General features: G+C 43.0%; 1 protein-coding gene and 1 pseudogene across 1 annotated transcript in view; one reads left to right on the top strand and one right to left on the bottom strand.

Annotated features, from left to right (window-relative positions):
• The window catches only part of PEPD (peptidase D), a 766,251-nt gene that overhangs the window by 448,785 nt on the left and 293,204 nt on the right, over positions 1-24,262 (top strand). The gene's annotated exons all lie outside the window — the stretch shown is intronic.
• Positions 6,535-6,687, bottom strand: LOC115096290 (annotated as a pseudogene).

Raw genomic sequence — 24,262 nt, 5'->3', positions numbered from 1 at the left:
GCGCCCTGAAGTACAAGATAGATTGTCCGATCTGCCTTGCATAGGAGACAATCTGTTTGGTGAACAGATCCAGCGGACGGTGGTGGAACTCAGAGCATCATGAGACTCTTCGCCAACTCTCTCTGATGCCTCTTGAGTATTCCTCTAAACAGCCATTCAGGAAGGACACCAAAAAGTCATTCTTCCATCCAAAGAAGTCCTATCCACCACTGTCTAGAAGTCATTCTACGAGACCTTTCCAGAAGGCCCAGTCTCGTCAACCTCGTGAGCAAAAGCCGCAAGCAGCTCCTCAGCCGAGCCTTGCTTACAGTTTTTGACTCCTGCATAGAGAGCAGCAGCCAGCTTCCACTGCTACAGATACCAGTGGGAGGTCGATTGTGCCATTTCATCAACATGTGGCGCACAATCACCTCGGACCAGTGGGTCCTTGCCATAATCTCTCAGGGTTATCACCTGAACATTCTCTCTATCCCACCAGATTTCCCACCTCAGCAGATGTGGGGAACATCCGACTACTCGCCTCTCCTGGAACAGGAGGTCTCCCTCCTCCAGTACAAAGCAATAGAACCAGTGCCCTACTCCCAACAGGGCCTAGGATTCTATTCCCAGTACGTTCTAATCCCCAAAAAATCAGGCGGCGTTCATCCAATTCTGGACCTGCGTGTTCTCAACAAGTACCTCCAACGAGAAAAGTTCAAGATGGTGACCCTGAGTTCCCTCCTTCCTCTTCTGCAAAGAGGAGACTGGCTCTGCTCTCCAGACCTCCAGGACGCATATACACACATTGCCATAACTCCATCTCATCGCAGATTTCTGGTAGGCACCAGGCACTATGAGTACCGAGTGCTACCATTTGGCCTGGCATCTGCACCACTAGTCTTCACCAAGTGCCTAGTAGTAATAGCAGCCTTCCTCAGGACCCAAGGTGTTCACGTCTACCCCTATATAGATGATTGGTTGATCAGGGCTCCTACTCAGCAAGCTGCTCTGTTGTCCCTACAACTTACCTTACACACTCTGATTTCGCTAGGATTTCTCGTCAATTATGCAAAATCTTTCTTAGTACCATCTCAAACTTTGTCCTTCATAGGGGCAGACTTGGACACCTTTCAAGCAAAGGCTTTTCTGCCTTGACAGTGAGCTCTCACTCTCATTTCTCTCACACACCAGCTACAATCTGAACACCGCTCGACTGCACGTCACTTCCTCATCCTCATCCTCATCCTTTGGGACACATGGCGTCCTTGGTACAGGTTACCCCGATGGCCCGCTTGGCCATGAGAGTCATGCAGTGGACTCTAAGGTCCCAATGGACTCAATCCATCCAACCACTATTGACCATTGTCCACATCACCGACCCACTCCCCCAGTCTCTGGCTTGGTAGAAAAATCAGATCAATCTCCTCCAAGGCCTGCCCTTCCAGGCTCCAAATCCTCAAATAACTCTCACCACCGATGCTTCCAACCTCGCTTGGGGAGCACATGTTGCCAATTTCAAACCCAAGAAGCTTGGTCTCCAGAGGAAGCCAAACACCAAATCAATTTCCTGGAGCTACGAACAATCAGATATGCTCTCAGGATGTCGAACCAAGTCATCCTGATACAGACGGACAACCAGGTGGCCATGTGGTACATCAACAAACAGGGAGGAACGGGCTCCTACCTACTGTGTCAGGAAGCTGCACAGATATGGGCGGAGGCCCTCTCCCACTCGATGTACCTCAGGGCCACCTACTTGCCGGGAGTGGACAATGTGTTGGAGGACACACTGAGTCGGGCATTTTAACCTCATGAGTGGTCCCTTGACCCCACAGTGGCAGACTCAGTATTCCAATGCTGGGGTTATCCTCGCATAGACCTCTTTGCACTACCTCAAAATCACAAAGTAGAGACCTTTTGCTCTCTCAGTCACAGCAAACACTCACAACCAAGAGATGCGTTCTCCCTCTCATGGGCGACCGGTCTCCTATATGCATTCCCTCCACTTCCACTTCTCGAAGTCTCTCGTGAAGCTACGTCAGGACAAGGGTCGCATGATCCTGATAGCACCTCACTGGCCACGCCAAGTGTGGTTTCCGATCCTTCGGTACCTCTCCATTCGCAGGCACATTCCCTGGGGAAAGGACCCGCTTCTGATCATCAAAACGACGGGTGCCTACGCCACCCCAATCTTCAGGCTTTGTCCCTGACTGCCTGGATGTTGAAAGGTTAATCCTTCAGCCACTTAACCTTTCGGAGCCAGTTTCCCGTGTCCTGATTGGTTCACGGAAGCCTTCCACGAGAAAATCTTATCTTTACAAATGGAACAGGTTTAAATCATGGTGTTCCTCTCAGTCCCTTGATCCCTTTACCTGTTCTACCACGAAGTTTCTAGACTATCTCTGGCACTTGTCAGAATCTGGTCTAAAAACTTCCTCCATCAGAATGCATGTCAGCGCGGTGGCCGTCTTCCATAAAGGTGTCGGGGATGTTCCTATTTCCGTACAACCCCTTGTAACACGTTTTCTGAAGGGCTTGCTCCACCTCAAACCTCCACTGTGCCCTCCGGCCCCTTCTTGGGACCTCAATCTAGTTTTGGGATGGCTCATGAAACCACCATTCGAGCCTCTCCAATCCTTTGGGATTAAGGATACTGTTTTAAATTGGTTCACCTCTTTTCTTAACAATCGGTCATATCAAGTGAAAATTAACAATTCTACCTCCAATAAAATTCCTTTGTATACAGGTGTCCCTCAGGGCTCCACACTTTCTGCTTCTCTTTTTAACGTATATGTTTTACCAGTTTGTCATTTCTTAAATGGTTTAGGTTTAAAGTTTTACCGCAATGCCGATGACATACAATTCTTGGTCCCCATAGAAAAGTCAAGAGAGGATACTTTAGAAATCATTAAAGTTTATGTTGTATCATTAAAAAAAACTACTTTTGCATTTACGACTAATTTTAAATATGGATAAGACAGAAATTGTCTTACTGGAATGAAAATGTCATTTTTACAACATTCCATCTTTGTCATTTAATGATAATATCAAAATATGCCCTTCATATTTTACATGAGATTTAGGTGTTATTGTTGACACTGAGTTTTCTTTGAAAAAACATATAGCCACTAAACTGTTAACCTTGCTAAAGCCTTTTCTTGTATATGAAGACTTTAGGTCCGTTTTGCAAGCCCTTATTTTTACGAATATTGATTACTGTAACTCTTTACTCCTTGGCTTATTGGCCTCCAGTATCCGGCCTCTTCAGGTTTTACAGAATGCAGCAGCCCGAGTGTTGACTAGCCGGCGTAAATATGACCATATTACTCCTACATTGATTAAATTGCATTGGCTTCCAGTTTATTATCGCATTCAATTCAAAGTAGCATGTATAGTCCATAATGTCATATATGGCGATCAAACTGAATGGCTTAATACTTCTTTGCATCTTCACTTACCGCAGAGGGACTTGCAATCTACAAATAAGGGGCTATTATCAATCCCCACAATCAAATCAGCTAGACTCAGCAATGTAAGAGAACATGCCATTTCTATTGTGGGTTCAAAAGTTTGGAACTCGTTACTAACATATCTGAGACTGTTAGCAGAAAGAAAGCAATTTAAATCTGATTTGAAGACCTGGTTATTCAAATGTGCTTTTGCTGAGTATGAGACTTCTTTACAGAGCATGAAACCTAGATAGCAGCTAAAGAACATCGATTAACATCAAGTACTTAACTTTCAGGAATTTTATTTTATTTTTAGTCTTTTATTTTAGTATATAAGCTTTTATTTGTGATTATTTTGCTCTTAATAGTTCTTATTTGATTTTACTGTAACAGCTAATTTATTTATCCTTTCTCTTTTTTGTAGTTTTTAGCTGTTCCTATTTTTATAATTATTGTATTTTCAAATTTTAATTGTAAACCGTTGTGAAGGTATGTCTGATGTAACGGTATAGAAATGCTAATAAACTAAACTAAACTGTGATCTTCAATATCTCACATGGAAAGTGATTTTTCTTTTGGTAATCACATCCGCTCGCAGAGTTAGTGAGTTACAGGCCCTAGTTACCTATCCGCCTTACACTAAACTTCTGCACAGCCGGGTAGTACTCCGCACTCACCCTAAGTTTTTACTTAAGGTAGTATCGGAGTTTCATATCAGTCAGTCCATTATACTACCCACCTTCTTTCCCAGGCCCCATTCTAATCCGGGAGAACAGGCTCTGCATACCCTTGACTGTAAATGGGCTCTAGTGTTCTATCTAGACCATACAGCTGCCCACAGGAAAAGCACTCAATTGTTTGTTTCTTTCCATTCCATCAAATTGGGGCAGCCTGTAGGATAGTGGACTGCATGTCCTTTTGCTATCAGCAAGCAGGCATTCTACTTAAGACTGTGTGAAAGCACACTGTGTCAGGGCCAAGGCAACTTCAGTAGCACACCTACGCTCGGTGCCGCTTCCTGATATTTTTAGGGCTGCTACCTGGAGTTCTCTCCATACCTTTACAGCCCTCTATTGTTTAGACAAGGCTGGAAGGTAAGATTCCATCTTCGGCCAATCTGTCTTGCGCAACCTTTTTGCAACTTGATGTACCAACACCCTTCCGCCTGCCCGTTAGGGTTCAGGATGCCCTCTACCAAATTCCACCCCACTCCTTGGGCCTGTTGCACATCTTGGGTACATTTGGTGCATACTCGGACATCCTCAGCTCGGTACTCACCCATATGTGAGGACTACCATCCTGCTTGTCCTGTGAGAAAGCAAATGTTGCTTACCTGTAACAGGTGTTCTCACAGGACAGCAGGATGTTAGTCCTCACGAAATCTGCCCGCCACCCCGTGGTGTTGGGCTTGTTTACGTTTTCTTATTTTATTTTCGCATGTACTTTTTACTATAAGACGAGACTGAAGGGGGAACCCTGCTGGCTGCAGGTTTAGTGCCATGCTGGGCATGCCCAGTAGGTGCCAGTCAAAGTTCTAGAAACTTTCACAAAAGTGTTCCGTGATTGGGCTCCATCCTGTGATGTCACCCATATGTGAGGACTAACATCCTGCTGTCCTGTGAGAACACCTGTTACAGGTAAGCAACATTTGCTTTCCCCAGATCTCTTCTTTGTTGGCTTTATTTCTCCAGTACATTTATACCAAAAACAACCTTAAGCTACATGTTGCGTTTTTCACGCAAAAAAAAATTATAGAACAGGTAATCATGATGGGGGGATCAAAAGGGGCGATAGATACAGATTTGCATTCATTTCAAACAAATACAAATTTAATAATGAATACATTGGTTTTTGGTTCATTACGTACAGAATGAACTAAAAATTGAAATAGCCCAAAATATCCCAAAACATTTTTATATTTTTAGTTTGTTTAAAAAAAAAATAGGGGCTCTCCAGTCTCCACTTACCCCTTTGATGCAGTCTTTTAGTAGAAAGAGGCAGCAGCACTCCCCAGCCACTTTCCCCACTGACTCCAGATTCTATAATGGTGACGGATGGCTCTGAGGCCAGTGCCATTTTGTTGTATGCTGGCTAGCCCTGAAACCTGCACCATTTTGTTTTAAAAACGTTATGCTTTATGTACCTAAAAAAATTGCCACGGTTTAGGATCAGCCGGTTACCCATTGTCATGTTGGAGCCAATAGGGCAGAAGCAACTGAGGATTACATGGAAGACCACATAGAAAAGAGTGAGTGAGGCCAGGGAGGCCTCCAGCTTAGTCGCAGGAAGTGGGAACGAATGGACCCAAGGAAGCACCGGCACAGTTTTGTAGGGGAGGGCAGAAGAATACGGGCAGATCAATGGTATCTAAACATCTTAAGATATGGACACGAGGACTTGGGGCTCACTGGGGATCTTAACTAACCTGACAGAAATGGACCTTGGAGGCTCCGTTTCCTATGGAACAAATCTTTGAACAATTCAGAATACCACCGGAAAAGTAAGGAGAGGGACCTAAGGAGATCTCATAGCGAGGATACCATTTTGACGGTGCCTCCCATTTAAAACCTGATCCTGCCATGTGGAAGATTCACAGAACTAAAAACTAATAGAAGTTAGAAGAATGTAATACACCATTCTGAGTGTAAATAATTCTGACACTTAATGAACTGAGCCCTGGGATACAGGGTCATTGTATTTATTTTATGGTGACATATTTCATTAGCATTGATCCCACACTAGGAAAAGTAATACAACTGTTCAAGAAGATTCCTACCAAACAAAGTAATATCCACTACAATGAACTATCATTAAAGCTTCCATTAAAGAATAATAAGCACTTTCAACATTTAAACAAATGATTGTCATTTCATTTATAAGGTCATGGATCTAATAAAGCAGTTGGCACTTAAGACCAAAACTACTTTGGATCAGTTAGGTTCCCTATGTTAATAATACCATGACTTGTGACATCTAAATACCAATTGTAATAATAATAAGGTGTGCATGATAACATTTTTGTTTTGATTCATTTTCATTTCAAACAAAAATTTCCCATATTTTGTTCCAAAATACCCATTCATTCTCAAAAGTTTATGCATGCAAATGTTGTTCTACAAACATAAAATTCAATTTTATGTGCATAAGTTGTACTTACATGCATAAAATCCAATTTTATGCACATTCACACACAAACTCCCCAAAGTGAACATGCATATCCCTATTACACTTGATCTTAGCCAAAAGGCTGAGAAGCGATTGTAGAAACATAGAATAAAATAGCAGATCATGATAACGCCCTTCTAGTCTGCTCAATTTTCTTCCCTTTTATAAATGCTGTAGACTTCAGTTATTTCTGGCTTTCTCTTCATCACAGCTCCCCTGGATGTTTGCACTGTAAACATTAAATTTTGTTTTATTTTCTCATTTCTGGGGGGGGGGGAGTCTTTGGGGGGGGGGCGGGAGAGGGGAGGGCTTATTATTTAGGTTTTCAGTTATTTAGGGATGAATCTTCAAAACTTATATGCATGTAAAATTGGCATAAACGCACATAAGTAGCTTGTACTCGCGAACATGCTATTTTATAAACATCAGAAGTCCACACGTATTTGCAGTCTCACGCACTCATTTACAATCGAAAAAAAGGGGCAGTCTAGGGATGCTCCGGTGTAGTGCCAAGAGGTACGGGTACAAGTTGATATTTTATAAGAGACTTGTTTGTGTACATTTGTCAACTTATTTGCATAATTTTACAACTAATTATCTTGTGCACTTGGTATCAGACTCGTCTATTGTCTACTCTTGGTTGGGTGGAGGTCTGGGTGAAATGAGGGGAATTCAGAGTGAAGAACTAGCAATCTCAATTACACACAAATGTTTTAAAATATTCTGATTTCCATATATAAACAGGGTTTTTCATGTGTAAAATACATATGCGATTGTTTTAAAAATACTGTAGGTAGGAAAAGTATGTGCTGTCAATGCATTGTGATTATTTACGTGTGAGCAGACGTACGCATGCTTTATAATCTGTGCATATCTGATGCATGCAGGTTTTAATATTGTAGTAGTTCTCTACCCAGAATATATGCACATATATGGGGCAATGAGGAGTTTCCTAGGATTATTTTGGTTCAATTAATTTCCTAACTGAAAAACATTATGACGGTAACTTTAAAACAAGCATACATGCAACTGTATGCTCACATATGTTGTTATGAGCTCACATATGCTAGAATTTCATATCATCTACACAAGTGCATGCACATTTATTTAAAAGCATTTGTTACCTGCCCTTCCTACATTCAGGATGGGGTAAATAAACACATATCATAGATAACAAAAACTGCATCACACAGAAATTAAAATTAATAAAATTTAAAAAAAAAACAAAAAACAATATGTTTGAGTCAAATTACAGACACACAGCACATCAAAATAAAACATAAAACAATAACTTTGCTGTGTGAAGAACCCTGGAAAGAACCAGGGAGGACTGCATGTACATCACTTGATGAAAGGGATGGCAGATGGGCTATAAATTGTTGAGTTTGGGAATGCTTTTTTTTTTTTTTTTAAGGTGGGTCTTTAGTGCTTTATTCTATCAAATATGCCTAGTACATATTTGTGCTCCTAATTTTAAGCAGTGATACTAGGAAACATTCACATATTTTCCTTAGGATTTGTTGACTTTTACATGCACAAGTAAGCACATTTTATAACATGCATGTGTGAAGGAAATTCCTAGTTTTAACAATTAGTCTACCAGTTTCTCTAGTCTTTCTCTAGGTCATCCAGAACCCTCTGGTCTTCACCTGCACACCTCCCAGTTTACTTAGACCCCCTCACCAGTTAGTTTTTGTTATTTAAAGAGCTTTATTCTGACTTACACCTGAAAAAAAAGCAGAATATTGCTGCGTTCAGTTATAAAATCCTGATTTATGTGCATAAATGTTAATTCCGCCCTGGAATACTCCTGATCTCACCCAAATAAGCCCCTTTTTTACACAAGCAAAGTTATTCATGCAGGGTACTTACACACATATGTGCGAGTTTTATAAAATAGTGGTAGTGTAAATAAGCACTATTAACATGTGCATCTCTTAAAATTCACCTATAAATTTACAAAAAATATTAAAAAAAAACCAACCTGAAACAGGATATTGACAGCGGCAGCTGGTGAGCTGCGGGTAGAGTCAAACGTCATAGCTTTGCAGCCTGCCGCTGTCAATAGAGTGTGACAAAAAAGTGGCGGTTTCAAAACAACTTCAATAGTTTGTTTCTGTGATGAATATTTCTTTAACGTGGCATATGAGATATTCATGCTATTTTGTGCCAATCAAGTGGCTCTTAAGCCCCTGAGGCAGCTCGTTAAGCGAAACTCGGCCAGAGTCGGGCAAGATTCAATAAGTCCTATTTTACCGATCCAACTCCTTGTGTTTGTTGCTATCAGCCATCTTTGATCGGCTACCGGTTTGTTTTCTGGGACCACTAAAGTGAAAATACACATGTATTTTGGACTTTCATAAAATATGGAATACTGAGAGGCTATTTTACATGTATACATGCTAATTTTTATCCATGTAACTTTTTGAAAATTCACCTCTAAGCTTCTACAAGCAATTTTCCTAATTGACATCTTTTAAAGTGGCATATTTGACAAATGTAAACTTCTAATGTGAATGGCCTTATTTTTGGAACAGTGTTTCCACAGATTAATTGGGTTTTAGGAAATTTGTTAAAACATTTGTTTCAACAGACCTTTGCTTGACGTCTATTTAAAATGTACATTAATCTCTTTGCATGTCTTGCTTTTATTCTGTGTTTAGTATCTGATGTTGGGTATTTATTGTACATGGTTCTGATTCTTTTGGTGTCCTTAGCAATGGTAACATGGAATAGACTTAGTTTTTGGGTACTTGCCAGGTTCTTATGGCCTGGATTGGCCACTGTTGGAAACAGGATGCTGGGCTTGATGGACCCTTGGTCTGACCCAGTATGGCATTTTCTTATGTTCTTATGTCCTTGCTTTTCATATATTTTTAATGTTCTGTATTTAATAGTTTTATATATTACTGCACCTTGCATGGAGTGCCATTCAGTAAATGCTATGAATAAAAGAATGGACAACTACATTAATTATCTAGCTTCACTCGTGAAGTGGTTCTTCCAAGTTGTATACAGAATGCGTCTCGGCAGCAGCAGGTGCTGCTGCTGCTTCTGCTTCAAATTTATGGTTGAAAAGCACCTGCTTGCCATGAAGGCGAGTCTCCAGGGTCCTCGATATTGTTGGAAGGTGAAAAGACTGCCGATTCAAAGGGTCTAATCATCTCTGGTGCATGTTATTGGAAAATGTTACTGCTATTTGACAGGTTTTTGATACTGTAGAGCAATTACTCATGTTTATTTTTAAGTGAATATGGGGGGTTCTTTGTGTTTGTTTGGTTTAAAGATTTAGGGATCTATGTACTCTGCATTTTTCCCATAGAACAAAATGGGCAAAAACCTTTAGTACATTGGCCCTTATGTGATGATATATGTGTAAATCCTTCCTAGTGCTCTTATAGCTGATTAGACACATGCACCATTTGAGAATAGTTGGTTTTATTTTTTTTTATTTTCAAAGCCAAAAGTCACAGAGTAGACCAACAAATCAAATGCACTCTGTAAAGAAATATACTCCAAAACATGAATAACAGACATTTTTTTTGATTCTGTGCCTGCGACGCAGAGCTTTGACTTATGTGAAACACCTTCGTTGGTTCATCAATCAGGTTCCACATCGCTGCACACCAACCTCACCTATTGGCCTGGCCTTGGAAATTTATGGATGGTACTGGGGTGTCTGGCATCCAGCTGAGAGAAAGCTCTGCTTTTTGTTTCCTGAAAGTGTTTGGGATCACAATTTAAACTAAGCTGAATTAAGATAGGGTAAGAACAGAGAAGATCTTGTCCCCCTTCTGTAATAAAAAGAATGGCACACCTCATTTGCAATTTCATTTTACTATCAGGAACAAAGCTGCCATGGTGTAATGCAATTTAGCATGACCAGAAATTGTTGTTCTCCTTGAGAGCAATAATTTCCATTTAATTAACTTTAACACAGTTTTAATATTGTGAAGCCTATTAGCCTATTGCTTGCATTAAATTGCCATTAAATGTGGCTGACACTGTTACAGTATATGTGTATATTTGTATCTTTTTGTGTGTGTGTGTGTATATATATATATATATATAATATCACTAAAATGTCCTTGTACATTCTCTGTCTTGAATGAAATTATAGCTATAGTTCTGCATTGATGTCCAGGCATCTTTTTTGGTATTTGGGGAAACCTCAATGTAGTTGATGGAATTCATATCTGAGAATGAGCTGGTTTTATTTTCTCACTGAAAGCCATATTTAGTACATCTCCCATGTTGAGTTTATTGCAGTAAATTAATTAAATTCATTATTTATAATCCACCCTTTTTGAACAAAACTGATATAAGATGGCATAGAACTAATATAACAAAATAAATAATAAAGCAAATACATTAATCCAAAAATTATACAGCAGAAAAAAAACATAAATTCACATATCAATAAAATACAATAAGAGCACACAAAAACTGCTTAAACCAGCAAACTTTAATACTATCATCAGTATGGGAAAGAGCTGTCATGCTATATTCTGAAAAAATCACCATCCCAATCCAAAATCAATATTAAAATCATTCCAAAGATCTCATCAACCAAAATTAAAAAAAAGATGAGTAGCAAAGTTTTCAGTGACCATTGAAATGGCATATAGTCTCGATGGAAGAGCATTTCACCATTCCCCAAAAGGTTTTTGATCTGGTTCTAGATTTTCTCAGTATTTTAACTGAGGGAGAAACCAACCTACAATCTTGACTGAATCTCATTTAGATATTTATATAGTCACATGGACACATCAAGACCTTTGATTCACTGGGAATGCCTGGTTTGACCAATTTGGTTGTTCTGGTGAATAGAAACATAGTTATCCCAGGACAAGCAGGATGCTAGTCCTCACATATGGGTGACATCATCTACGGAGCCCTTAAGCGGGAAAAACTTCTGGCAAGTTTCTAGAAGCTTTTAACTGGCTGCCTGAGGCTACTGAGCATGCCCGGCATGCCATGATATTCCCTGCCACAGGGGTCTCACTCCAGTCTTCTTTTTTCCGCGCTGCTAACTGCATCACGGTCTATAGGAGCCCTGTGAGTTACCTCACTACGAGAAAAGTTTATATCACTCTTTTTGCCCTTTACGGGTCTCACTCGGTTTGTCACCGGCTGGTGACAAACACCATACGTTTTTTCACTAAAAGAAAGAACCGAATTCATCGACGGATGTCGACTGAGAAGACTTCAGGATTCAAAAAATGTCCGGCCTGCAACCGGACTATGTCGATTACGGACCCGCACGTCGAGTGCGTTCGCTGTCTTGGTGGAGACCATGACATTGCGGCTTGTTCCCAGTGCCAAGAAATGACGGTGAAAGGTAGGAAACTTCGGCATGAGAAGATGGCTCAAATTTTTCAAATTCAGACAGCGCCATCGCCGACGACTTCCACTAAATCCTCACCGGTGGGCATAACAAAAAAGATATTGATAAAGAAAAGGATCCCGGAGGGTTCGGGGGATGCCTCCTCGCCAACACCATCCGCGTCATCGACAAGATCAGTATCTGATGTTCGCCCTAAACATAAACACCGAAGACACCATTCAATTCCTCCATTGCCACCGCCGGAGGAACCGGTACCTAAAAGACAAAAGATACCATCGTCCTCCGTAACATCCGAAAGGGAATCGACGCCATCGACATCTGTGACAGACTTAACCGCATTGATTAAGCAGATAGTCACCGATGCCCTGAAGGAGAAGATACCAGCGTCATTGTCGATGCCGACCATCGGGTCGATGCCGACTTTTCCGTCGATGCCGACCGCCGGGCCGATGCCGACTGTTCAGTCGATGCCGACATCGATTTCGATGCCGATGCCGGCTACAGCGTCTGCATTAACAGCCCTGTCTATGCCGCAAGATTTACCGAGGTGTTCATCAGCGATGCCGGCTACTCAACTGATATCAACAGCCTCATCGTCGATGCCTTACTCTACCTCCGAGATGCCACTACCAGTCCAAGTGCCGGAGCCATCGATGGCATCGATTATTTCACAAACCTCGATATCCACAATGGCTTCCAGGCCCATTTCTTCAATGATTCCTATTTCTATGTTTTCATTCCTGACTTCATCAATGCCAACTACTTCCCAATTAACACCTCATTACACCCTGGCTCCAACTAGAGCTCCTGTACAGGGGAAAATTTCTTCATCAAAGAAGGCATCAGGAAAATATAAACACACTTCCATGCCTGCTCCAGAAGTCTCTTCTGAAAGAAGATTGCACGCCATGCTCACAAAAAGGTATCAAGACCTTTTAGCATCTCTGCCTACAGAGCCTGAAGAAGAAAGGGAAGGTGAAGTCACTGATGGTTCACCTGATAATCAGGATCCCTTGCAAGGCCCATCTGGAGTTTCACCATCTAGAGGGCTAGAAACTCATCAGTACCAGCCCACATCAGACACATGGTCTGATACACAGTCTGAGCATTCTTCAGAAGATTTTTTATCTGAAAATACTCCGCCTCAGGCTAAGAAACAGTCCCCTCCAGAGGACCTATCGTTTTCCTCTTTCATCCAGGAGATGTCAGAATCCATCCCTTTTCAACTCCAAGCTGAAAAAGATGAACGACAACAGACACTGGAGATACTACAATTTGTAGATCCCCCAAAACATAATTTGGCTATCCCAGTGCATGAAGTGCTATTGCAACTTCAACAAAGAATTTGGGAACACCCTTGTACAACCCCTGGAGTAAACAGGAGAGTGGACTCCACGTATTTAGTGCAAGCAGCCCCAGGTTTTGAAAAACCTCAACTTCCGCACAACTCATTAGTAGTAGAATCTGCTCAAAAGAAATCACGCAGATCCAGAACGCATGCCTCTATCCCTCCGGGGAAGGATAACAGATTCCTAGACCTTATGGGAAGAAAGATTTACCAGGGAGCTATGCTGAATTCAAAGATTGCTGCATACCAGCTGTATATGACGCAGCACCAGAGAAATCTCTGGAAACAGATAGAAGAATTTCTCCCATCCCTGCCTCAACAACAGCAAGAGGCGGCACAACAAATTGTTCAAAAAGGTCTAGATGCTGGGAAGCACGAGGTACGGGCAGCGTATGATGCTTTCGAAACCTCTTCCAGAACTGCGGCATCTGGCATCAGTGCACGAAGATGGGCCTGGCTGAAGGCTTCGGATTTACGTCCTGAAGTACAGGACAAATTAGTGGACTTACCGTGCCAAGGTGATAATTTGTTTGGCACAAAAGTGCAAGACGCTGTGGCACAACTTCGTGAACACTCTGAAACCTTAAAGCAGCTCTCCACTTTGTCACATGACACTGCATCTCATCCAACCCGCAGGCCGCCACGTAGGGACACAAAGCGTCCTTTCTACAGGCCAAGGAGATATTATCCTCAGGCCTCTAGATCACGGCCTACAAGGACTCAACAACGTCCTCAGCAACGACAGCAACGAGCTGCAAGGCCACAGCCTCCGCCTCAAACAGCTTCCACCTCTGGTTTTTGAAAGCCATCCCAGAGGGCAGAGCCAACTACCCAACCCTTATCCAGAATTACCAGTTGGGGGGAGAATTTCCCAATTTTACACAGAATGGGAAAACATTACAACAGATCAGTGGGTCTTATCCATAGTTCACCAGGGTTACCACCTAGACTTCACATCTCCCCCTCAGGAGTTTCCACCACAAAACTCCTATCTCGAACACATTCCTCAATTACAAACAGAATTATCTGCTCTTCTGAAAGCAAAGGCTGTGGAATACGTACCACACAATCAGAAGGGACGAGGATTCTATTCCCGGTATTTCCTCATTCCAAAGAAAACCGGAGGCCTTCGTCCCATTCTAGATCTCAGAAATCTCAACAAATTTCTAAGGAAAGAAAAATTCAGAATGGTGTCCTTAGGCACCATGCTTCCACTTATACAAAAAGGGGATTGGCTTTGCTCTCTGGATCTCCAAGATGCATATACTCACATACCAATATTCCCACCTCATCGCAAGTACCTCAGATTCAAGGTTGGACATCAGCATTTCCAATACAGAGTCTTACCATTCGGCCTAGCCTCAGCTCCCAGAGTATTCACCAAATGCCTAGCAGTAATAGCAGGACATTTGCACAAACAAGGTGTTCATGTGTTTCCTTATCTCGACGATTGGCTAATAAAAAGTCAGTCACAACAAGGAGCACTAACTTCTCTACATTACACAATACAGTTACTTCACAGACTGGGATTTCTCATAAATTATCAAAAATCCCACCTCCACCCGTCACATCTACTCCAATACATAGGAGCAGAATTAAACACAAACCTCGCACAAGCTTTTCTTCCAGAAGACCGTGCACAAACACTGTCCCAGTTGGCGTACTCCATGTCCATACAACCACAAGTGACAGCTCATCAGTTTCTAATCTTACTAGGCCACATGGCTTCAACGGTTCATGTCACCCCTATGGCAAGACTTGCCATGCGACTAACCCAATGGACTCTTCGATCACAATGGATCCAAGCCATTCAACCTCTACATTATCAAATCCAAGTAACCCACCAGTTACGCTCATCGCTACAATGGTGGACAATCAAGGACAATTTACGCAAGGGCCTACCCTTCCAAAAACCAATCCCTCAGATAACATTAACTACAGATGCATCCACCTTGGGATGGGGAGCTCATGTAAACTCTCTTCAAACTCAAGGAACTTGGACAAAACTCGAAGCCACATATCAAATCAATTTTCTGGAACTTCGAGCTATACGATATGCGCTGCATGCGTTCAAAGACTGCCTTTCGCACAAGACTGTGCTAATCCAGGCAGACAATACAGTAGCCATGTGGTACATCAACAAACAGGGAGGTACGGGCTCGTATCTCCTCTGTCAGGAAGCGGCACAAATTTGGGACTGGGCCTTAAACCACTCCATTTTCCTACAGGCCACTTATCTAGCAGGGATTCAAAATGTACTAGCAGACCGACTCAGTCGCCAGTTCCAACCACACGAATGGTCTCTGAATCCCTCCATTGCGACCAAAATATTCCAACGTTGGGGACAACCAACAACAGACCTCTTTGCGTCGCATCTGAACCACAAAGTGGACAACGTCTGTTCTCTGCACAAACAGAAGAACCAACCAGCCAAGGGCGCTTTTGCTCGCCCTTGGAACTCAGGCCTACTATATGCATATCCTCCAATACCGCTCATCACCAAGACACTGGTGAAGCTGCAACAGGACAAGGGATCCATGATACTCATAGCCCCATATTGGCCTCGACAAGTATGGTTTCCCACACTGCTAGACCTGTCAGTCCAGGATCCAATATGCCTGGGAGTAGCTCCCAATCTCATCACTCAGGATCAGGGTCGGTTGCGCCATCCCAACCTTCAATCCCTATCCCTGACTGCATGGATGTTGAAAGCTTAATCCTACAATCACTTAATCTCTCAACTAATGTTTCTCAAGTGCTTATAGCTTCACGCAAACCTTCCACAAGAAAAAATTATTCCTTTAAATGGAAACGGTTTACTTTCTGGTGCAAGCAAAACAATATTGATCCTTTCACTTGCCCCACATCCACTCTTCTAGATTATTTGTACCATCTTTCGAACTCTGGTCTTCAGACATCGTCAATCAGAGTGCATTTGAGTGCAATCTCCGCTTATCATAACAAGATAGGAGAGGCACCTATATCCACACAACCTCTCGTCAGTAGATTCATGAGAGGTCTAACTCACCTTAAACCACCAATTCGGCCTCCAGCTACACAATGGGACCTGAATCTGGTTTTAACAGCATTAATGCGTTCTCCTTTCGAACCCATAGATTCCTGTGAACTTAAATTTCTCACATGGAAAACTATCTTCCTCATAGCCATCACATCAGCTAGAAGGATTAGTGAGTTACAAGCACTGGTCACATATGAACCTTATACAAAGTTTCTCCATGACAGAGTGGTTCTCCGAACACATCCAAAATTCCTTCCTAAGGTAGTTACGGAATTCCACTTAAATCAAACAATAGTTCTACCCACATTCTTTCCAAGGCCTCATTCTCACCAAGGCGAAAGAGCTCTACACACTTTGGACTGTAAACGTGCATTGTCTTTTTATTTAAATCGCACTACGTCCCTCAGGAAATCCAATCAGCTTTTTGTCTCTTATGACCCAAATAAGCCAGGTAAAGCAGTGGGAAAGCATACTCTATCCAATTGGTTAGCAGATTGCATACAATTTTGCTATAAAAAAGCAGGCCTTCCTCTCCAAGGGCGAGTAAAGGCACATTCAGTAAGAGCAATGTCAACCTCAGTAGCACATTTTCGTTCAGTGCCAATCATTGACATTTGTAAAGCAGCAACATGGAGTTCTCTTCACACCTTTGCAGCTCATTACTGTTTGGACAAGGAAGGACGACAGGATTCAGCCTATGGACAATCTGTCTTAAAGAACTTGTTTCCAGTATAATCCCAACTCCTTCTACATCCAAGCTGCTGTGATCTTCGGCTGACTCATTTCTTCAACAAAGCATTCTGGTTACCTGCATGGACAATGACTCAGCCTCTAGCTTGCTAATCACCCATATGTGAGGACTAGCATCCTGCTTGTCCTGGGATAAAGCAAAATTGCTTACCTTGTAATAGGTGTTATCCCAGGACAGCAGGATGTAGTCCTCACGGAACCCACCCGCCACCCCGCGGAGTTGGGCCTCAGACTTTATTATTTTATTTTTGCTACCGCTTATTGCTACATACAAGACTGGAGTGAGACCCCTGTGGCAGGGAATATCATGGCATGCCGGGCATGCTCAGTAGCCTCAGGCAGCCAGTTAAAAGCTTCTAGAAACTTGCCAGAAGTTTTTCCCGCTTAAGGGCTCCGTAGATGACGTCACCCATATGTGAGGACTACATCCTGCAGTCCTGGGATAACACCTATTACAAGGTAAGCAATTTTGCTAAATTGTTGGCAGATAATGACCCATTTTGCCTGCCTGCTGCACTTACACAGATCCTCCTCTATTTCTGGTATTCACCATCCTTTGCCCTGCCTCAAAGGTCCTGTTGTATCTGTTTCAGGTATATTTGAATTCTACCACTGTTCTGACTCCTACCATCTCCACTGGAAGTCTGTTCCAAGTGTCCACCACCCTTTCTGTGAAAGTGTTTTCTTGCCTAATCTTTGAGCTTCCCAATATTTTCAACCTCAGATGATGATTACCTTGTCCATAACCACCTCCTCAGATTGAAAATTTAAAAGAGCATGGAACAGACACAGAGGAACCTTAGTTGTGGGGAGATGAAGTAAAACCAGAGTTCAGGCAGAGGCTGTGAGATACAAGAGGAAGGGAAAATGAGTGGGCTAGATGAGACTTAGGGTTATGGGCATTTAATATGTGATGTCATATTCTCTGCTTCTTTGGAGCTCCTGTTTCTCTTCTTTCTTCTGCTGAGAACATCTTTAAGTCTCTCCATGTATGGCTTATAATGCAGCTGTGTCAAATGTTTGGATCAGATCCTAAAGGCTGGATTTTAAAAACACAGCGTGTGTCGAAATGGGCAGATACGGCTATGTGCGCGTCATGGGGATTTTCAAATGCCCGCAGCCACATGCATATCTGCCCGTTCGCACAAAAGATTGGGTTTGGCTAAAAGGGGAGAGGTCTGGGCAGGCCGGAGCAGCGCCATTAGGCACTGTCCCGCTGAAGCACGCGCCAACAGCCAACCGGTCCGCACAACCTGCTACTGCTCCTTAGAGCAGGTAAGTTTTAAAACAAAAAGCAGGATGTTAGGGGTTGGGGCGGATGGGGGAAAAAGGAGGCAGGTTAGGTAGGGGGTTTAGGAAGTGCCCTCCAATAAAGGAGCCGACTGCGAGGGAACTGGGAAAAGGCCTAGCCCGTTGCCATGTGCATGTAGTAAAAATCCCCCCTCCTTACACACGTGATTGGGCACTTGTGCGCACATCCAGGTGCCAATATAAAATCGGGCGCGTATGTATGCACGTGTCCAAGGGCATGCGCTGGGAACCGCGCGCGGATAGACACCTGCGCGCAGGTTTAAAAATCTACCTTTAAGTGAATAGTGATTCTAAAAATGAAAAGCAATTGTAATACGAAGTGTGCCATGTATAGTCACAAACTGAGAAAATAGAGCTGTTAGCACCGGGGTTATAATATAACAGGATGGCATAGGAAGCAAAATTAGAAGCAGTGTTAGTAAGTTATTTTTAAATGAGCAGTTCTCAATGTGCAGCCTGTCTTGTAACCTTATCAGCCCCTGGAAGAGAAATGTGGAATATTTTTCAGTGTAGTAAATTATTGCTGCATGTAACATTTTTTGACAATGCAGGGATTCTCTGTGGCTAATTACACTTCTACAAGTCCCTCATCCAATTTGGATACTGGCCAGCTGAGCCTTGGGGCTTTTTAATCTACCACAGTGCTCAATTGTTTCTAGGCACCAACAAATGAAATGTGTCCCCGTTTCTCTATTGAACACATTGGGGACCTCGCTCAACAATTGTTGCTTGCCCTCATAACCAAAATCTCTCATTCTGTTCAAATTACATTATGGGTGGGTTCTTTGGAGTGAAGTGAGCTCTACAATTGAACAGTTTTCACCTTTTCTTTTATCCTTACCTTGGAGAGAGAGACAGATTTTGTGACAGTGTTGCTGGGCTCCTTTCAGATCAATCATTACTGTGGTTAAAAATGTAAGGCCCAGCACTATCGGACTTTGCCCTGGCTAGGAGGTAGCATATCTAGAGAGGCGAGGCTCTAGGGTCATGGTAGAACCTAGGCATTGGACACCAAAGAATTTGTTGGACCAGCAAGGGCTTGTCTTCCTGATGCTGCTTATATACTGATCTCAATTTGGAGCACATTTAGTTCTGGTCCAGTGAGTAGCCTGCAGAGGTGTGTCTAGCTCTGCTATAGGTTTCCACCCTGCAGCTACCAGGGGCATGGGCTTAAACCACATTGCCCCTGATAAGAGTACATTTAAGGTGTTTAAATAAATAAATAAATAAATAAATAAAGCTATAACAGAATTATCCTCATGACATCATAAGATGGAGCCCAGCAAGGAAGTTTAACTTCTAGAAAAACTTTGAGCATGCCCTGTTGGGCATGTACAGCATCCTATACCTCCACGTTCTCATCTTTTTTTTACAGAGCTTACCGATCATGGACCTTTTTTTCTCTCATTGTTATTGTTTGTAAGGTTTTGGGTGGACACTTGGACACTGTGGCAGATGACCCCGCCCACAGGGGGAAGTCCCGTGAGGGGCCACAGGTCAGGCTTAGCTTTAGGACACACAACACAGAATTATCTTTTATTAAACAGAGTTGAGAAGCCACCAGAGGTGGCAGTAGTAAGTAGAGATGAAGCCCGGCTGGGCTTGTAGTCCCTCAGGATACTGGAACAGTGATCCCTCAATAGCTGTACTGTAGTGGAGAGAAACTGAGAATAATGAGTACAGTGGAGCATACACAGGGTTCTGGGATAGAGCCTCGTTGGTAGATTACTCACACAGCGGTTTCTCCCAGAAGGTAACACAGAAGCTGGAGTAGAGGCAAGCCCTCGAGGAGTGAGTACCTGGTTCCAGGGAACAGCTCTGAGAGAATATAGATGGAAACTCACTGATGGTGTAGGCAGCGGTTTCTTCCAAGCAGAAGTGAGCTCAGGCAGCGAGTCCGGGAACATGGACCCTTGAGGAGCGAGTACTAGTTCCAGACAGCGACCTGAAAGAAAAGAGAGGCCTCCGAGGAGCGGGTACCCCGATAGAGTAAGTCCAATTAAGGAGAGACAGAGTAGCTAGGTATGGAGAGCGATTCCCATCCGTAAGGAGTCCCTTGTTAACTCGATTAGCTAGCAAACAGAGTAGGCATTTGAATCCGGGATGCGTGACGTCATCACAGGGGGACGCCCCTGAGGTTTGCACCAAAGAAGGAATAAGAAGCAGGGCCGTGCGACGCATGCGCCCTATGGCAGCTGAACAACATGGCAGGATGCAGCGCCCAAGCTGGACCGGGGACGCCAGAGAGGACGGCAGGCAAACGCCGCAGCAGCCAGACATCCATCAACCGCGGGAGGAGTCGCCAAAGAGGTAAGAAGGGCGGAGTGAAGACGTTGGGCAGGGACAGTCGTAACACTCATGCTGATGGGGAATTTTTTTGCTTCCCAGGAGCACAGGTTTCATTCTTCATGGGGCCCCACAATCTTCTCCCACATCTTTAGTCATCCTTAGGTAGGATTTGGAGAATTTTATAAGTGGTGGTCTTGTTCAGTAGTCACATGGTGCACCAGTGTCCGTGCATTGAGGTGGCACTGGTCATGGTTTTTCTGACATCAAGTTGTTTGATTTCACTTTGTTTGTTCAATGACCCAGAAGGAAAAGAAAGCCATTGTCTTTGGGGAAAAGTGTCCCCTGTGCGTAAGGTTCATGTCTATCACAGATCCTCATGTTAGATGTGCCCTTTGCATGGGGGCCTACCCCTATGTCCAGAGGTGTCCCATCTTCATGAGTGACCCCTAGAGGGCACCATTCTCAGCTTGACCTCATGGAAAACACTTCGGGATTTGTAAATCTGGACCATCAGTATCAGCATTGAGGGATCTAGTAGCTGCACTGAGCACTAGCGGTACAATCATAGGGAGGACACTGAGTGCCAGATATGTCATTGCCTCCTCCCACCCAAAGAAAGTGGTGGAAGGCTTAGCCTCTGCAGTGCCAGAATCGCAGAGCATCGATGATATGCATTAGCATCAGTCTCCAATGATGTTGGAAGTGGGGTTATTCTTGCGGCAGCCTTGAGTCTAATGAAGCATTCTTCCAGGGAGGAAAGCTATCCTCCAAGCAAGTACCAGGAATTGTGACCATTTCCGAGGATGTCAGCTACCAGTACACATCTGGTGTCCCAGAAAGAAATGGCCTTTCCTCCTGCCTCCCAAGCCGTATTGGCATTAGTAATTTTTGAGGATTTGCTGGATAAGAAAATCCAGACGACACTGGATTGTAAGAAAATCTAAAAAGCACGAAGGAAGGCGATCTATAATAGCCGTCAGGATGAAAGAAAAGAAATAGATGCCTGTAGTCTTAAAACAATCCTTTATTGCAGTGGAGACACAAGGGTAGCCCGACTCTGGCCGAGTTTCGCCGTTTCAAAACGGCTGCCTCAGGGGCTAAAAACATAAATAAAAAACTTTAAGAATAAGAATAAAATAAGAAATGGCATCATCAATAATTGTATAGTTATTTGAATCAATCAACCACATTTGAGTGAATCAGTCATTTAAAAGTTAAATAAAAAAGCCAAGGTGACATATAGAGGATAAATACACTAAAAAGATGGGTTTGTAACACACCAAGTGAATTTGTACATAGCCTCACGGTAGAATAAATTGGCATCTGGCAGGAGGACCTCGATATTGGTTCCTGAAGGTAAATTGACATGGTACTACTGCATCAATATTAATCTCCAGCTCATTGAGGGAGGAATATTCACCGAGGCACAGGAGTTCATTAGGGTCTAGATCTCAACAGACAAGTACTGCCCTCTCTGAGGCCTTGTCTGCTAGCTGGTGAGCTCCAGGTCCATGCGCCAATGTGTCAGTTGAGCTTGGACTCTGAATACTCCTGGAGATACAGATATGGATTTGTGGACCTTTCTGATCAGGAGGGTTTAACATATCTACTCTTTGACCACGTCCTGCACAGAAAAAGAGCCCAGGAGAAGCTCACCTTCACTGATTTTGTTAAAGGATGGGTAGCTGCCATTCCATTGTTACAAAGGAGGAAGACTCTAGGTCTAAGATGCGTGACATCCAATTTGTGGAACCACCAAAGGATATTGTGGAAGTGCCTGGCCATAAAATCCTTTAGAAGGTGCAAATGAGAATGTGGAAGAGTCCCCTTTCTGTGACTCCAGTTAATAAGACAGACGCAATATATTATGTCCAGAAGGCTCTCCAAAAAGCAGTAGGTGCCTCACCAATCATTGGTGATTGAATCTACATCTCAAGAAGGCCAAGGTCTAGAACCCTTTTCTTGGTGCCACTAGGGAGGGATTCTCATAACCTGGATTTCCTTGGGAGAAAGGTTTTTCAGGGAGCTATGCTCGATGCTTGCATAATGACTTACTAGCTCTTTATGAGGCAGTATATGTGGGACATATGGAAGAGTGTGAGAGAGACATCAGAGCATCTTCCACAAAAGCAGTATGATGTCTTGGACTCACTAGTGGACAGGAGTGTGGAAACCAAATTGGTTATCCTATGATGTCTTTGAGATGAAATTGATTTCTGCAGTGAGTATTGTTACCCGCAAACTTGCCTGGCTGGTGGCTTCAGACATTTTATTAATTTTATTTATTTATTTATTCATTGTATATACCGACATTCGTTGGGAACATCATATCGGTTTACAATAACAAAACGCAGTAAACAGCTTTACAGAGAACCATGAACTGAATAATAAGCAACTTAAGAACGAGCAATTTAGCGACGTAAGAGGTGACAACTTGTCAAGAAAATAAGGGCATAAAATCATAAGAACATAAGAAAATGCCATACTGGGTCAGACCAAGGGTCCATCAATCCCAGCATCCTGTTTCCAACAGTGGCCAATCCAGGCCATAAAACCTGGCAAGTACCCAAAAGCTAAGTCCCATTCCATGTTACCAATGCTAATGGCAGTGGCTATTCTCTAGTGAACCTAATAGCAGGTAATGGACTTCTTCCTCCAAGAACTTATCCAATCCTTTTTAAACACAGCTATACTAACTGCACCAACCACATCCTCTGGCAACAAATTCCAGAGTTTAATTGTGCATTGAGTAAAAAAGAACTTTCTCCGATTAGTTTTAAATGTGCCCCAATGCTAACTTCATGGAGTGCCCCCTAGTCTTTCTATTATCTGAAAGAGTAAATAACCGATTCACATCTACAATCATGATTCAAGCTAGCATTTTAGAACAACTGAGGGGTAACAGCTTGTAGAGAAGATCAAGGCATAAATAGTTATACAACGTAACAGTATTTACAGTCAAAGGGATTGTGGTGAAGGTAGTTACCATCGAGGGAGAAATAGCGTAAGGGGACTGTTGATGTTAAGGGTTAGGGGCTGTTATAAAGGTTTGCATGGTGTAAGGTGTGCGGCAGGAACAGAAAAGATGGGAGGCGGGGTAAGTGGTGAAAATGAGGTGGGCGGGCTTTATTAGAAGGGGGCAGAGTCATGTATAAGCTTTTGAATAGCAGGTCTTAGATTGTGTTTAAATTTCTTTGGGCAGAGTTCTTGGTGTAAATCAATGGGCATGGTGTTCCATAGTGCAGGACCTGCAATGGAGAATGCACGGCCTTTGGTGGATGAAAGGTTTGTAAGTTTAGGTGATGGGGTGTGTAAAGCAGCCAAGTATTGGTTTCTGGTGGGTTTTGAAGAGATGCGAAAAAGTAGAGAATCATCGAACCAGTGCATCTTACGGTTGTGTAGGGATTTATGGATGAGCGTAAGGGTCTTGTATAGGATTCAGGATGTGATAGGGAGCCAGTGCAGTTCTTTGAGTACAGGGATGATGTAATAATTTCTGTGGGTGTTGGTGAGAATGCGGGCGGCAGCATTTTGGAGCATTTGGAGGGGTTGGTTTGTGTTTTTGGGAAGGCCTAGCAAGATGGCATTACAGTAGTCAGTTTCGA

Source organism: Rhinatrema bivittatum, chromosome 7 (assembly GCF_901001135.1).
Source record: "Rhinatrema bivittatum chromosome 7, aRhiBiv1.1, whole genome shotgun sequence".
In the NCBI taxonomy this organism is placed as follows: Eukaryota; Metazoa; Chordata; class Amphibia; order Gymnophiona; family Rhinatrematidae; genus Rhinatrema; species Rhinatrema bivittatum.
The sequence above is the reverse complement of the archived record's forward strand: the minus strand, read 5'-3'. Positions and strand labels throughout refer to the sequence as shown.